Consider the following 16,847-nt stretch of genomic DNA (forward strand, 5'->3'; position numbering starts at 1 on the left):
TTACTTTGGAACATGTTGCCATTTTTTTGGCCATTTCATAGGGGTCTTATTTTAACGAACTCCTCCTACAGAGTTTATCCGATCATCTTCAAACTTGGTGTGATTCATCTTAAGATGTTGACGATGAAAAGTTATTGAAAGCTTTTTATTTCGTCGCACGCTGTTGTCGTGGCATGCACTGTTGGCAAAGGAAAAAAAAATCCTTCTTAATGCAGCGTTCCCAGTTGGACGAAGCAGCTCGAGCTACAAAAATTTGTAGACATATGTACACATTTGTCCACATATATATATTTACATATGCATGTAAAAAAATTATGTCAGGCTAAACTAAATGGTTGATTTGGCCCCACACATTTTCACCTTACCATACCCGGCCCTCTTTGCAAAAGGTTTGAACACTCCTGGCCTAAACCTAGGTGTATACTCAAACTATGCACGCACATAAAGCCTGGAACAAAATGTGTAATTTAGAGGGTTCTTGTTTTGTTTTTTGTATTCCTTATATTTCATGTCATTATACTTGACACACTATTTTTACTACTCACTGAATCAATTATAAGAACATTTAATTGATACAATCCAATCACATCCTAGAGAATTGAAAACACATTCAATCATGAGGTTGTTAAGACACATTTACTTCTGTAGCACTTAACCACAAACAAGTTGCGACATCCCCTGATCTAACCCTCCAACCGGGCAAGGAAAAACTTTCAGGGGTCATATTTTAACGAACCCCTCCTACAAAATTTATCCGACTGTCTTCAAACTTGGTGTGTTTCATCTTAAGATGTTTAAGATGCTAAGTAATCGAAAGTTTTTTATTTTGTAACACGCTGTTGCCATAGCAATGCATTGTTTGTCAAGTGCTGCTTTTTTTTTTTTATACACATGAAAACTCATGGAACTTTGCAAACACATCAGACTTGTCATGAACATGAATTTTCAGAGATTTATTGTGCAATTTGCAATAAATAGCGCCCTCTAGACCTTTTTATGAAGCATTTCCGATTGTATGATTATGCTAGACCTACAAAAAAGTATTATGTAGCCATTTGCCAAACCAAAGAGGAAGTCCGCTATTTTGATTTTATTTTGGGAATTATACATAATTTTTGGCCTTCTTCATTAAACTTTGCACAGACAAGGCATGGAAAAAACTAACATTTTAAATGGTCCTTGTTCCATGTAACAGTACCCCAACGTGCCAGTACCCTTTAACGGATCCCTGTCCCGCTACGATTGTCCTATGGCTACGAAAATTGTGTGGCACCTGTAGCACATCCAGATGAACAAAAACCTCTTTGATATGTGTACCCTAAAATAGACAGGAAGTGAGGTATGAGTATTTGAATGTCCAATTTTGGCCCATTTTTGCACATTTACAGGGGTCATACTTTTGCCCGCTTCTCCTACACGGTTAACCCGATTGACTTCAAACTTGGGCTGTACCATCTCAACACCTGGGACAACATCATGGTAAAAAATCTAAAGTTTTTGACATACTATATGACGGTGGCGGGGCATCAAATTTACAGTTTCAAAATTCTTACTTAACGAAGCATTGCCGGTGGTACGTTTAATCTAGGGCTACGAAAATTGGTACACATATGTAACAGACTATGATCTACAAAAAAGCCTGTTGGTGCCATATGCTAAACCTAACAGGAAGTCCGCCAGAGGCGAGGCATCAAATTTTGTGTTTCAAAATTCTAACTTAATGAAGCATTCCCGGCTGTACATTTCACCTAGAGTTACCAATATTTGAAGACATATGTAACAGCCCTCAAGGTACAAAAAACTCTTTTTGAACCATATGCTAAACCGAACAGGAAGTCCGCCATTTTGATTTACTTTGGAACGTGTTGCCATTTTTTGGGCCATTTCATAGGGGTCTTATTTTAACGAACTCCTCCTACAGAGTTTATCCGATCATCTCCAAACTTGGTGTGATTCATCTTAAGATGTTGAAGATGAAAAGTTATTGAAAGCTTTTTATTTTGTCGCACGCTGTTGCCGTGGCATGCACAGTTTGCAAAGGAAAAAATTACTTCTTAATGAAGCATTCCCAGTTGTACGAAGCAGCTAGAGCTACGAAAATTTGGAGACAAATGTAACAGCCCACGATGTACAAAAAAGTCTCTTGGTGCCATGTGCTAAACCCAACAGGAAGTCCCGTAGGGGCCGGGCATCACATTTTGAGCTAAAAAACTCCTCTTTAACGAAGCATTCCCGGTTGTACGTTTCACCTAGCGCTATGATAATTTAGAGGCATACATAAGAGCCCACGATGTACAAAAAAGTCTCTTGGAACCATGTGCTAAACCAAACAGGAAGTCCGCCATTTTGATTTATGATGGGATTTGTAGACTTTTTTTGTGGCCTTTTTTAGGGGTCATATTTTAACTCCTCCTACAAAATTCATCCGACCGTGTTCAAACTTGGTGTGTTTCATCTTAAGATGTTTAAGATGCAAATTTATCGAAAGTTTTTTATTTTGTCGCACGCTGCTGCTATAGCGATGCATTGGTTGCCAAGTAAAGTGCTGCTTTGTTTTTTTTTATCTATACATGTGTGAAAACTCGTGAAACTTTGCACACACATCAGACTTGTCATTAACATGAATTTTTAGAGATTTCTTGTGCAATTTGCAATAAATCGCACCCTCTATACATTTTTTATGGAGCATTTCCGATTGGATGATTCAAGCGCAAAATAACTAAAGATGACTTGACTTGACCTAGATTTGTGAAAACTCAGAGGCATACCTATTATATTATTATTATTTTTTGTACCTTACAAGATTATCTCTTGTGCCACATTAAACCCCTTTGCAGGCCTGAGCCAAACCACGGTCCATACATTTGATACCACTGCTTTATTTCAATGGTCAAGTACTTCATAACCACACCTACTTATGCTTGTCCTTGCATATATAGTAGACAACAAAGAGCTCTTTCAACAAAAGACATTTCCATCTACAAAGTCATACAAGGTAAGCACTCTATAAATTCTGCAATCACTACACTTCTATTCCTAAATTATCACTTCAAATACCAACAATGGTTAATACAGCTACAAATTTCTTGTATGTTTATGAAGTATGATACTGTATTTATTTCTACTCCTTTGCTTTTCTACAGAACATGAACAAATCAACAAGCAAATTCTCTTTTGATAAAGACCCTCTAATCATCTCCATACGCAAAGATTGCCAACTTTTTTCCGTAAGTATACAATACATAAATTAAACAGGACAACTTTCTCAATCATATACAGTATGCCATACATATATGTATTAAGTTCTCATTTATTAACAGGTTTGTTAAAGGCACCTTTAGTGTGTTTTTCTGTTTGTAATGTTTCTCCACGAGCACGTCTAGCCATTGATATCATGTAGAACACATATGCTAACCTTTTAGAGACAATTGAAGCTTACTTGCACAGTAGCCACTATCTTAACCACTTAATTCACATGTCTACTTGACAACTTATTACATGTAGTGAAATGGTACTTTGTGCGTCTTATGCTTTTTTCTGAACACTGCTTTTCAACTCTTTCCTTAAAACCAATACATGCGGCACTGTTATACTGTATAAATATATATGTCCGTGTGTATATATAACCATTTATGTACCTGTCGTATCCTTACTTTTATTCATCATTTCATCACACAATCCTAAAACATTGCTTTTTGACCCAGAGGATTCAACTATACCATTTTTGCGTGTCTTATTACTTACTAGCTATATTATTTATTAACGGGCAAAAACTATGAATATAAGATCACCGTCAAATATTACGTCTGTAATATCCATATACAGTGCATTACATAATATGCATTTGTATTAAGACACTACCATGCTAAAAATATGCACACGACTGTTCTGTAAACTACACCTAAGACAACCAAACTTCACAGATCTAACATGATTCTTCATTCTTTTTTGTTCTACAGATGTATCAAATGCTGCCACACAGACAGAAGAAGCCACTGAGGACATGCACGAAGACGATGATCACAATATAACAGGACAGGTTAACCCCCCTGAAGTTTTAGCCCGCAGGTCAAAGCGTCCTAGGACTAATTCATCCATGGAGGTTACATTATCCTAAGACAGACTATGTGCTAACCCAAACTCTTTGACCCCAAGGGATTCATCTGTCCCAGAAAACTTTTACACTAAAGAGTTTATCTGTCCTAGGGCGCTGTTAACCCCAGGTTAAAGTGTTATTTAATCTGTCCTGTTACAACAGCTATACATAAACAGCTGCATTCCTCTCCTGTTCCATCTCTCGCACTTCTTTCATCTCTTTTTCTCCTCTACTTATACCTATGCTTGCTCATGTGCTTTTTTCCCCTTTAGATGATGTCATTGGTTAGCCTGCTTCAAAGCTACATTTTTTCTTGAATAACTGTCACACATTTACTGTTTGCTGGACCCTACAAAACTGTCACAATACTTCACTATGTCATGAATACATATGTGTTGCACAGCGACACCACATTAAGAGTCATCAAAAAGCTTTTTATTTGATCACACACCATCTCTGTGCCATGCAATGTTTTCAAATAAACAGATGCTGGTTTTGAATATCAAACGAGCGACTTTTCATGAAACTTTGCACACACATCAGAAAGTCCACACTTTTGAATTTATTTTGGGAATTGTGCATCATTTTTGGCCTTTTACTGCACCTTTTTACACACAAGGCACGGCAAATGCATTTCTATTTTCCATGGTCCTTGTCTATTTAACAGTACCCCAACGTGCAAGTCCCCCGACTTGCATATACCCCAACGTGGCCCGGGTTGCGAGGGCCCTTTATAGCTGCTCGCAGCTCTAGTTATTATTATTCTTCTTCTTCTTTATTCTCCGCAAACGATCGCGATTTTGGGTACCTAAACATTCACGAAAACTCACCGAACTTTGCAGACTCCTCAGGCCCGGCGAAAAATTTGATATTATTAAGTCGTCATAACAATGCGACTCGATAGCGCCCCCTAGCGTAGAAAAATAAAAACCAAGCCCGGCACGTTTGAGCTAGAGCAACAAAAATTGGCAGGCACGTGTAGCACCCCGAGACGCACAAAAAAGTCTATTGGGACCATGTAGCTAAAATGTACAGGAAGTGAGCTATGAATTTTTTTATGTCCAATTTTGGCCTATTTTGGCACATTCACTGTGGTCATGCTTTTTCCCCCTTTGCAAACATTTTTCATCCAATTGACTTCAAACTTGGCATTTATCATCTCAAGACCTGAGAGAACAACTGGGCAAAATATCTTGCTTTTTTGAAATACTATATGACGGGGGCGGGGCATCAAATATTGCCTTTAAAATTTCATTTGTCCAGAAAGAGCAAATGCTTAATAACTCCCATGTTCAAGCTCCAAAAAATCTCAAACTTCTCAGGCAATGTAATAGTCACGGCCTGAAAACATCTATATGATAAAATTCAGTTATACATATAGCGCCACCTAGTGGTAACAATAAATGTCATACTTTACGTTTTTAGCTACTGTGCTGAGCTCGTTGAAGGGATCCATTTGAAAATTGGTCAGAAAAGCCTTAAGATGTTGATCATGCCCCACACCGAATATTGTAACTTTTCGCCAAAGGGCGTGGCCGCTACGGTGACGCAAAGTCTGAAGATCTTTCGTGAAAATAAAAGCTGCATTAACTTGACCGAGATGATCCTATCTTCTCAAAATTTCACACATTTGATGAGAGTCCAGCCCTAAAGACATCTACTGACTTATATTTCATCTAACTGATAGCGCCACCTAGTGGCAATTTTTTTTCTTACGAATTTTCTTCTACGTTTTTCTCCAAACACGTTAACTGGACCTACCTCATATTTGCTCAGATGAGGGTTTCGGCCTTCATGATGTCACAACACGAAGTTTGTGAGTTTTCGCGAATTGCTGTGGGTGTGGCTAAGCGCTGTTCGCCAAGAAAACAACGCCAGTTTTGAGGGTCTAAACATGCACAGAAACTCCTGAAACTTGGCACACACATCTGGCCTGGTAAAATGAGCAATATTTTATTGTTGATTGTGCTATTTTTACAAAAATGACTCAATAGCGCCCCCTCGAAATTTTTAACGAAGCAGCCCCGGTTGTACGTTTAAGCAAGAACGACGAATATTTTTAGGTGTATGAGGGAGCCCAAGACCTACAAAAAAGTCTCTCGGACCCTTATGCTAAAATGAACAGGAAATGAGCTACGAATTTTTGAATGTCCCATTTTTGACAATTTTTGCACATTCACAGGGGGCAGACTTTTGCCCACTTCTCCTACACGTTTCATCTGACTGAGTTAAGACTTGACCTGGACCATGTCAAGACCTGAGCCAACGACAGGGGGAAAAATCTTGACCTTTCGAAATACTATATGATGAAGGCGGGGCATCAAAATTTGTGTTTCGCAATGAAAAAGGATATGCTTGATAACTCCCCGGTACATGCTCCAAAAAATCCCAAACTTGACATGTATGTTTATCGTCAAGGCCTGAAGTTATCTCTATGACAACATTCAGTTATATATGCAGCGCCACCTAGCCCTTGAGGCATGGAAAAAAAAATACCCCACATACGGTATTTTGTACAAAAAATGTACACTCATTCTAAGTGTGATAACGAAGTCATTTATGAATATTCTTTTAGTTTCCACCACTCAAAATGTTCACTGGCATCAGACTTATCCAAACATATATATATTTTTATTTATTTTTGATAGCCTCTATGGACATTAAAAGCAATATCGTGAATGAAGGATATGCTTAATAACTCCACGGTACATGCTCCAAAAAAAATCCCACACTTGACATGTATGCTTATAATCAAGGCCTGAAGGTATCTCTATGACAACATTCAGTTATAAATACAGCGCCACCTAGCCGTTGAGGCTTATATAAAAAAATTTAAAAAATACCCCACATACGGTATTTTGTACAAAAAATGTACACTCATTCTAAGTGTGATAACTAAGTCATTTATGAATATTCTTTTAGTTTCCACCACTCAAATTGTTCACTGGCTTCACACGATCCAAACGTATGTACGTTTCCATTTTGTTTTATTCATTTTTGATTGCCCCTTTGGACAATAAAAGTAAACATTGTGCAATGAGTACAACGAGCGATGATGTGTATATACACTTTTACAAAAAAATACCAATCAGGGCAACTCATTGCCTAAAAATAAATAAGAACGCTGATTTTTGCAGGTCTTAACAATCACCAAAATCCGTTGAGCTTGACAGACACTGGCAAAAAAAATATTCTACATGTAAACGTTTATTATGCCATTTTCAAAGAAATTTTGCTTCCAATATGCCAGTACCCCAACGTGCCAGTACCCCAACGTGCAAGTACCCCAACGTGCAAGGACCCCAACGTGGCCCGGGCTGCGAGGGCCCTTTATAGCTGCTCGCAGCTCTAGTTATTATTATTATTCTTATTCTTTATTCTCCGCAAACGATCGCGATTTTGGGTACCTAAACATTCACGAAAACTCACCGAACTTTGCACACTCCTCAGGCCCGGCGAAAAATTTGATATTATTAAGTCGTCATAACAATGCGACTCGATAGCGCCCCCTAGCGTAGAAAAATAAAAACCAAGCCCGGCATGTTTGAGCTAGAGCAACAAAAATTGGCAGGCACGTGTAGCACCCCGAGACGCACAAAAAAGTCTATTTGGACCATGTAGCTAAAATGTACAGGAAGTGAGCTATGAATTTTTTAATGTCCAATTTTGGCCTATTTTGGCACATTCACTGTGGTCATGCTTTTTCCCCCTTTGCAAACATTTTTCATCCAATTGACTTCAAACTTGGCATTTATCATCTCAAGACCTGAGAGAACAACTGGGCAAAACATCTTGCCTTTTTGAAATACTATATGACGGGGGCGGGGCATCAAATATTGCCTTTAAAATTTCATTTGTCCAGAAAGAGCAAATGCTTAATAACTCCCATGTTCAAGCTCCAAAAAATCTCAAACTTCTCAGGCAACGTAATAGTCACGGCCTGAAAACATCTATATGATAAAATTCAGTTATACATATAGCGCCACCTAGTGGTTACAATAAATGTCATACTTTACGTTTTTAGCTACTGTGCTGAGCTTGTTGAAGGGATCCATTTGAAAATTGGTCAGAAAAGCCTTAAGATGTTGATCATGCCCCACACCGAATATTGTAACTTTTCGCCAAAGGGCGTGGCCGCTACGGTGACGCAAAGTCTGAAGATTTTTCGTGAAAATAAAAGCTGCATTTACTTGACCGAGATGATCCTATCTTCTCAAAATTTCACACATTTGATGAGAGTCCAGCCCTAAAGACATCTACTGACTTATATTTCATCTAACTGATAGCGCCACCTAGTGGCAATTTTTTTTCTTACGAATTTTCTTCTACGTTTTTCTCCAAACACATTAACTGGACCTACCTCATATTTGCTCAGATGAGGGTTTCGGCCTTCATGATGTCACAACACGAAGTTTGTGAGTTTTCGCGAATTGCTGTGGGTGTGGCTAAGCGCTGTTCGCCAAGAAAACAACGCCAGTTTTGAGGGTCTAAACATGCACAGAAACTCATGAAACTTAGCACACACATCTGGCCTGGTAAAATGAGCAATATTTTATTGTTGATTGTGCTATTTTTACAAAAATGACTCAATAGCGCCCCCGAGAGTTTTTTAACGAAGCAGCCCCGGTTGTACGTTTAAGCAAGAACGACGAATATTTTTAGGTGTATGAGGGAGCCCAAGACCTACAAAAAAGTCTCTTGGACCCATATGCTAAAATGAACAGGAAGTTAGCTACGAATTTTTGAATGTCCCATTTTTGACTATTTTTGCACATTCACAGGGGGCAGACTTTTGCCCACTTCTCCTACACGTTTCATCTGACTGAGTTAAGACTTGACCTGGACCATGTCAAGACCTGAGCCATCGACAGGGGGAAAAATCTTGACCTTTCGAAATACTATATGATGAAGGCGGGGCATCAAAATTTGTGTTTCGCACTGAAAAAGGATATGCTTAATAACTCCCCGGTACATGCTCCAAAAAATCCCAAACTTGACATGTATGTTTATCGTCAAGGCCTGAAGCTATCTCTATGACAACATTCAGTTATATATGCAGCGCCACCTAGCCCTTGAGGCATAAAAAAAAAATACCCCACATACGGTATTTTGTACAAAAAATGTAAACTCATTCTAAGTGTGATAACTAAGTCATTTATGAATATTCTTTTAGTTTCCACCACTCAAAATGTTCACTGGCATCAGACTTATCCAAACATATATATATTTTTATTTATTTTTGATAGCCTCTGTGGACATTAAAAGCAATATCGTGAATGAAGGATATGCTTAATAACTCCACGGTACATGCTCCAAAAAAAATCCCACACTTGACATGTATGCTTATAATCAAGGCCTGAAGGTATCTCGATGACAACATTCAGTTATAAATACAGCGCCACCTAGCCCTTGAGGCTTTTATAAAAAAAAAAAAACCCACATACGGTATTTTGTACAAAAAATGTAAACTCATTCTAAGTGTGATGACTAAGTCATTTATGAATATTCTTTTAGTTTCCACCACTCAAATTGTTCACTGGCTTCACACCGATCCAAACGTATGTACGTTTCCATTTTGTTTTATTCATTTTTGATTGCCCCTTTGGACAATAAAAGTAACATTGTGCAATGAGTACAACGAGCGATGATGTATATATACACTTTTACAAAAAATACCAATCAGGGCAACTCATTGCCTAAAAATAAAAAAGGACGCAGATTTTTGCAGGTTTTAACAATCCCCAAAACCCGTTGAGCTTGATACACACTGGCAAAAAAACTATTCTACATGTAAACGTTTATTATGCCATTTTCAAAGAAATTTTGCTTCCAATATGCCAGTACCCCAACGTGCCAGTACCCTAACGTGCAAGTACCCCAACGTGCAAGGACTCCAACGTGGCCCGGGCTGCGAGGGCCCTTTATAGCTGCTCGCAGCTCTAGTTATTAGGGCCCGAGCAGCGACCGCTGCGAGGTCCCTATTGTTTTTCGTTCGAATTATTATTAGGGCCCGAGCAGCGACCGCTGCGAGGTCCCTATTGTTCCTGAAGGAATTCTTATTAGGGCCCGAGCAGCGACCGCTGCGAGGTCCCTATTGTTTTTCAAGGAATTCTTATTATTCTTCTTCTTTTTATTTGTTATTATTCTTTTCCGCAAACAATCACATTTTTGAGACACTAAACGTGAACGAAAACTCACCAAACTTTACACACACGTCAGGCCTGGCGAAAAATTTGATATTTTAAAGTCGCCATAGGTGATAACAGAAAAATGGCTCCATAGCGCCACCTACATAGGTTAAACAGATCCCTGGCCCGCTACGATTGTCCGACGGCTATGAAAATTGTGTGGCACCTGTAGCACATCCAGATGAACAAAAACCTCTTTGATGTGTGTACCCTAAAATAGACAGGAAGTGAGATATGAGTATTTAAATGGCCAATTTTGGCCAATTTTTGCACATTTACAGGGGTCATACTTTTGCCTGCTTCTCCTACACGGGTAATCCAATTGACTTCAAACTTGGGATGTACCATCTCAAGACCTGGGACAACACCATGGTAAAAAATCTAAAGTTTTCGACATACTATATGACGGCGGTGGGGCATCAAATTTAGAGTTTCAAAACTCTTACTAAACGTAGTATTGCCGGTTGTATGTTTAACCTAGAGCTACGAAAATTGGTACACATATGTAACAGACTATGACCTACAAAAAAGTCTGTTGGTGCCATATGCTAAACCCAACAGGAAGTCCGCCAGAGGCGGGGCATCAAATTTTGAGTTTCAAAATTCTTACTTAATGAAGCATTCCCGGCTGTACGTTTCACCTAGAGTTACCAAAATTTAAAGACATATGTAACAGCCCTCAAGGTACAAAAAACTCTTTTTGAACCATATGCTAAACCTAACAGAAAGTCCACCATTTTGATTTACTTTGGAACGTGTTCCCATTTTTTTGGCCATTTCATAGGGGTCCTATTTTAACGAACTCCTCTTACAGAGTTTATCCGATCATCTTCAAACTTGGTGTGATTCATCTTAAGATGTTGAAGATGAAAAGTTATTGAAAGCTTTTTATTTCGCTGCACGCTGTTGTCGTGGCATGCACTTGTTTGCAAAGGAAAAAAATTCTTCTTAATGAAGAATTCTCAGTTGTACGAAGCAGCTAGAGCTACGAAAATTTGGAGACATATGTAACAGCCCACGATGTACAAAAAAGTCTCTTGCTGCTTTGTGCTAAACCCAACAGGAAGTCCCGCAAGGGCCGGGCATCACTTTTTGAGCTAAAAAACTCCTCTTTAACGAAGCATTCCCGGTTGTACCTTTCACCTAGCGCAATGATAATTTGGAGGCATACATAAGAGCCCACGATGTACAAAAAAGTCTTTTAGAACAATATGCTAAGCCAAACAGGAAGACCGGCATTTTGATTTACTTTGCTATTTGTAGCCATTTTTTGGGGGCCTTTTATAGGCCTCATATTTTCTACAAAACTTATCAGATTGTCTTCATTCTTTGGCATGTTTCATCTGAAGTATTGCCGGTTATACGTTTAATCTAGAGCTACGAAAATTGGTACACATATGTAACAGACTATGATCTACAAAAAAGCCTGTTGGTGCCATATGCTAAACCTAACAGGAAGTCCGCCAGAGGCAGGGCATCAAATTTTGCATTTCAAAATTTTTACTTAATGAAGCATTTCCGGCTGTACGTTTCACCTAGAGTGACCAAAATTTGAAGACATATGTAAGAGCCCTCGAGGTACAAAAAACTCTTTTTGAACCATATGCTAAACCTAACAGGAAGTCTGCCATTTTGATTTACTTTGGAACATGTTGCCATTTTTTTGGCCATTTCATAGGGGTCTTATTTTAACGAACTCCTCCTACAGAGTTTATCCGATCATCTTCAAACTTGGTGTGATTCATCTTAAGATGTTGACGATGAAAAGTTATTGAAAGCTTTTTATTTCGTCGCACGCTGTTGTCGTGGCATGCACTGTTGGCAAAGGGAAAAAAAATCCTTCTTAATGCAGCGTTCCCAGTTGGACGAAGCAGCTCGAGCTACAAAAATTTGTAGACATATGTACACATTTGTCCACATATATATATTTACATATGCATGTAAAAAAATTATGTCAGGCTAAACTAAATGGTTGATTAGGCCCCACACATTTTCACCTTACCATACCCGGCCCTCTTTGCAAAAGGTTTGAACACTCCTGGCCTAAACCTAGGTGTATACTCAAACTATGCACGCACATAAAGCCTGGAACAAAATGTGTAATTTAGAGGGTTCTTGTTTTGTTTTTTGTATTCCTTATATTTCATGTCATTATACTTGACACACTATTTTTACTACTCACTGAATCAGTTATAAGAACATTTAATTGATACAATCCAATCACATCCTAGAGAATTGAAAACACATTCAATCATGAGGTTGTTAAGACACATTTACTTCTGTAGCACTAAACCACAAACAAGTTGCGACATCCCCTGATCTAACCCTCCAACCGGGCAAGGAAAAACTTTCAGGGGTCATATTTTAACGAACCCCTCCTACAAAATTTATCCGACTGTCTTCAAACTTGGTGTGTTTCATCTTAAGATGTTTAAGATGCAAAGTAATCGAAAGTTTTTTATTTTGTAACACGCTGTTGCCATAGCAATACATTGTTTGTCAAGTGCTGCTTTTTTTTTTATACACATGAAAACTCATGGAACTTTGCAAACACATCAGACTTGTCATGAACATGAATTTTCAGAGATTTATTGTGCAATTTGCAATAAATAGCGCCCTCTAGACCTTTTTATGAAGCATTTCCGATTGTATGATTATGCTAGACCTACAAAAAAGTATTATGTAGCCATTTGCCAAACCAAAGAGGAAGTCCGCTATTTTGATTTTATTTTGGGAATTATACATCATTTTTGGCCTTTTTCATTCAACTTTGCACAGACAAGGCATGGAAAAAACTAACATTTTAAATGGTCCTTGTTCCATGTAACAGTTGTCAAGTGCTGCTTTTTTTTTTTTTTATACACATGAAAACTCATGAAACTTTGCAAACACATCAGACTTGTCATGAACATGAATTCTGAGAGATTTATTGTGCAATTTGCAATAAATAGCGCCCTCTAGACATTTTTATGAAGCATTTCCGATTGTATGATTATGCTAGACCTACAAAAAAGTATTATGTAGCCATTTGCCAAACCAAAGAGGAAGTCCGCTATTTTGATTTTATTTTGGAAATTATACATAATTTTTGGCCTTCTTCATTAAACTTTGCACAGACAAGGCATGGAAAAAACTAACATTTTAAATGGTCCTTGTTCCATGTAACAGTACCCCAACGTGCCAGTACCCTGACGTGCAAGTAACCCAACGTTGTGCTCAATAGCGCCCTCTATGCATTTTTATGGAGCATTTCCAATTGTATGATTCAAGCGATACACAACTAAAGATGACTTGACCTAGATTTGTGAAAACTGGGAGGCATACCTATTAGCTTAAGACCTACAAAAAGTATTCTGTAGCCGTATGCTAAACCTAAAAGGAAGTCCGCCATTTTGAATTTATTTTGGGAATTGCGCACCATATTTTGCGTTTTGATTAAACTTTGCACACACAAGGCTTGTCAAAAACATTTTAGATGGTCCTTGTCCTATTTGACAGTACCCCAACGTGCCAGTACCCCGACGTGCAAGTACCCCAACGTGGCACGCCTTTGCTGTAGCGATGCATTGTTTGCAAAGATTTTTTTTTTTTATATGATTCAGCTAGATGTGTGAATATTGGGAGGCATACCTATCAGCCGAATACCTCGACAAAGCATTCCATAGCAATGTGAACAAACACAAAAAGCATGGCAAAACATTTACAATTTAGACGGTTTCTTATGAAACAGTACTAGAGGTGTGCAAAATTTCCGATTCTTAGATTATTCACGATTCGGCCGTGGAACAATCGAGAACGATTCACAAAAGTCCAAATTCCGATTATATAAATATGCCAAGGGAACCGAAACTAAAAGTGGACCGGAGCGGAAAGTACGCGGAACTGAAACGCAGTAGCGCGCGCGGTCTTCGGGACGCTTAATGGGACGGACCGAGAGTACACATCCACAACTCACGCCTCGACATTCAAAACAACAACAAGCATGACTGAGCTGACCAACCCACCTCTTCGTCAGATCAGACCTGCTCCGAAAAGGCAAACAACTTCAGGCGGAAGTATCAGCTAGCTGGCTGCAGTGCGTCGGTTAGCGTTCTACAGGGCGCCGCACAGTGATACGAACGAACGAACAGAAAAGTAGTGGCTGGCGGTAATGGCGTCTGACTTTATTCAGAAAAGAGTATTGTGGTGGAAATGTATCACGCTTTTGAAAACAAATAGTTTTTAGAAGAAAAAGGCTTTATTTCCGAGACCCCAGCCAGCTTGCTGGACTATTTTCCTCTCGTCCAACGTCGAACATGAACGCGTGTCACCGAACGCTGTCAGAAAGAAGTCAGTGCTGATCGCACACACGGGAGGTGAGGATCAAATTGAGATTCATGTTAAAAAAGCCGAACGATCCCTTTAATGTTTACACGTTCATGTTTACACAAGTTAAAAAGCAGAAAAGCACTCGAGGTTTTTTTTTTTGTACCTCTGAGAAACTTTAATGCTTACATGTTCATCTTTACACAACTTAAAAAGCAGGAAAGCACTTTTTTTTTTTTAGGCATTTGTATTGAAGTAGTAGTTCACATTGTCTTTCATTTATATCTCAGTGCACTTTTGAGTGGATAAAAATAATATATTTTTGCTCAATGCTATGTTTTATTCTGTTGAAGACTGAATATACTTAAAAGCTGTTGTTACAGAATGAGGACTTGAGTATTTTATTTACTGTTTTGAACTGTTAACTTGATACTGAAATAGTAGTTTATTTAGGCCTGAGAGGACTTTTGTACTATTTTTGTAACTAATGTACGAAACATTAAAAGCACCAAAATACATTGTTTTTTTTCTGCTGCCTGGGGGGAAATCAATAATCGTTTTATAATCGAATCGTAGCCTCTGAATCGTAATCGCAATCGAATCGTGAGGTGCCCCAAGATTCCCACCTCTAAACAGTACCCTAACGTGCCAGTACCCCGATGTGCAAATACCCCAACGTGGCACGGGTTGCGAGGGCCCTTTATAGCTGCTCGCAGCTCTAGTTAGGGCCCGAGCAGCGACCGCTGCGAGGTCCCTATTGTTCCTGAAGGAATTCTTATTAGGGCCCGAGCAGCGGCGGCGGCGGTGCCGCTGCGAGGCCCTATTGTTTTTGTAGGAATTCTTCTTATTATTATTATTCTTATTATTATTCTTCTCCGCAAACAATCGCATTTTTGAGACGCTAAACGTGAACGAAAACTCACCAAACTTTACACGCACATCAGGCCTGGCGAAAAATTTGATATTTTAAAGTCGCCATACATGATAACAGAAAAATGGCTCCATAGCGCCACCTACATAGGTTAAACGGATCCCTGTCCCGCTACGATTGTCCTATGGCGACGAAAATTGTGTGGCACCCGTAGCACATCCAGATGAACAAAAACCTCTTTGATGTGTGTACCCTAAAATAGACAGAAAGTGAGGTATGATCATCTGAATGTCCAATTTTGGCCCAGTTTTGCACATTTACAGGGGTCATACTTTTTCCCGCTTCTCCTACACGGTTAACCCGATTAACTTCAAACTTGGGATGGACCATCTCAACACCTGGGACAACATCATTGTAAAAAATCTAAAGTTTTTGATATACTATATGACGGCGGCGATGTATCAAATTTAGAGTTTAAAAATTCTTACTTCATGAAGCATTGCCGGTTGTACGTTTAATCTAGAGCTACGAAAATTGGTACACATATGTAACAGGCTATGACCTACAAAAAACTCTTTTTGAACCATGTGCTAAACCTCACACGAAGTCCGCCATTTTGATTTATTTTGGAACGTGTTGCCATTTTTTTGGCCATTTCATTGGGGTCTTATTTTAACGAACTCCTCCTACAGTGTTTATCCGATCATCTTCAAACTTGGTGTGATTCATCTTAAGATGTTGAAGATGAAAAGTTATTGAAAGCTTTGTATTTCGTCGCACGCTGTTGTCATGGCATGCACTGTTTGCAAAGGAAAAAAAATATCCTTAAAGAAGCATTCCCATTTGTACGAAGCAGCGAGAGCTACGGAAATTTGTAGACATATGTAACAGCCCAAGATGTACAAAAAAGTCTCTTGGTGCCCTGTGCTAAACCCAACAGGAAGTCCCCCAGGGGCCGGGCATCACATTTTGAGCTAAAAAACTCCTCTTTAACAAAGCATACCCGGCTGTACGTTTCACCTAGAGTTACCAAAATTTGTAGAGGTATATAACAGCCCTCGAGGTACAAAAAACTCTTTTTGAACCATATGCTAAACCTAACAGGACGTCCGCCTTTTTGATTTACTTTGGAATGTGTTGCCATTTTTTGGACCATTTCATAGGGGTCATATTTTAACAAACTCCTCCTACAGAGTTTATCCGATCATATTCAAACTTGGTGTGACTCATCTTAAGATGTTGAGGATGAAAAGTTATTGAAAGCTCTTTATTTCGTCGCACGCTGTTGTCGTGGCATGCACTTTTTGCAAAGGAAAAAAATCCCTCTTAATGAAGCATTCCCAGTTGTACGAAGTAGCTAGAGCTACAAAAATTTGTAGACATATGT

General features: G+C 38.9%; 1 long non-coding RNA gene across 1 annotated transcript; it reads left to right on the forward strand.

Moving 5' to 3' along the window:
* The first annotated feature begins 2,411 nt into the window (after window positions 1-2,411).
* Window positions 2,412-4,759, forward strand: LOC144027504 (uncharacterized). The gene is made up of 3 exons (XR_013285474.1): window positions 2,412-2,995; window positions 3,144-3,227; window positions 3,960-4,759. It is a non-coding gene; the product is annotated as an uncharacterized LOC144027504 (long non-coding RNA).
* Window positions 4,760-16,847: the final 12,088 nt, after the last annotated feature.

Source organism: Festucalex cinctus, chromosome 10, assembly GCF_051991245.1.
Source record: "Festucalex cinctus isolate MCC-2025b chromosome 10, RoL_Fcin_1.0, whole genome shotgun sequence".
NCBI classification, from domain to species: domain Eukaryota; kingdom Metazoa; phylum Chordata; class Actinopteri; order Syngnathiformes; family Syngnathidae; genus Festucalex; species Festucalex cinctus.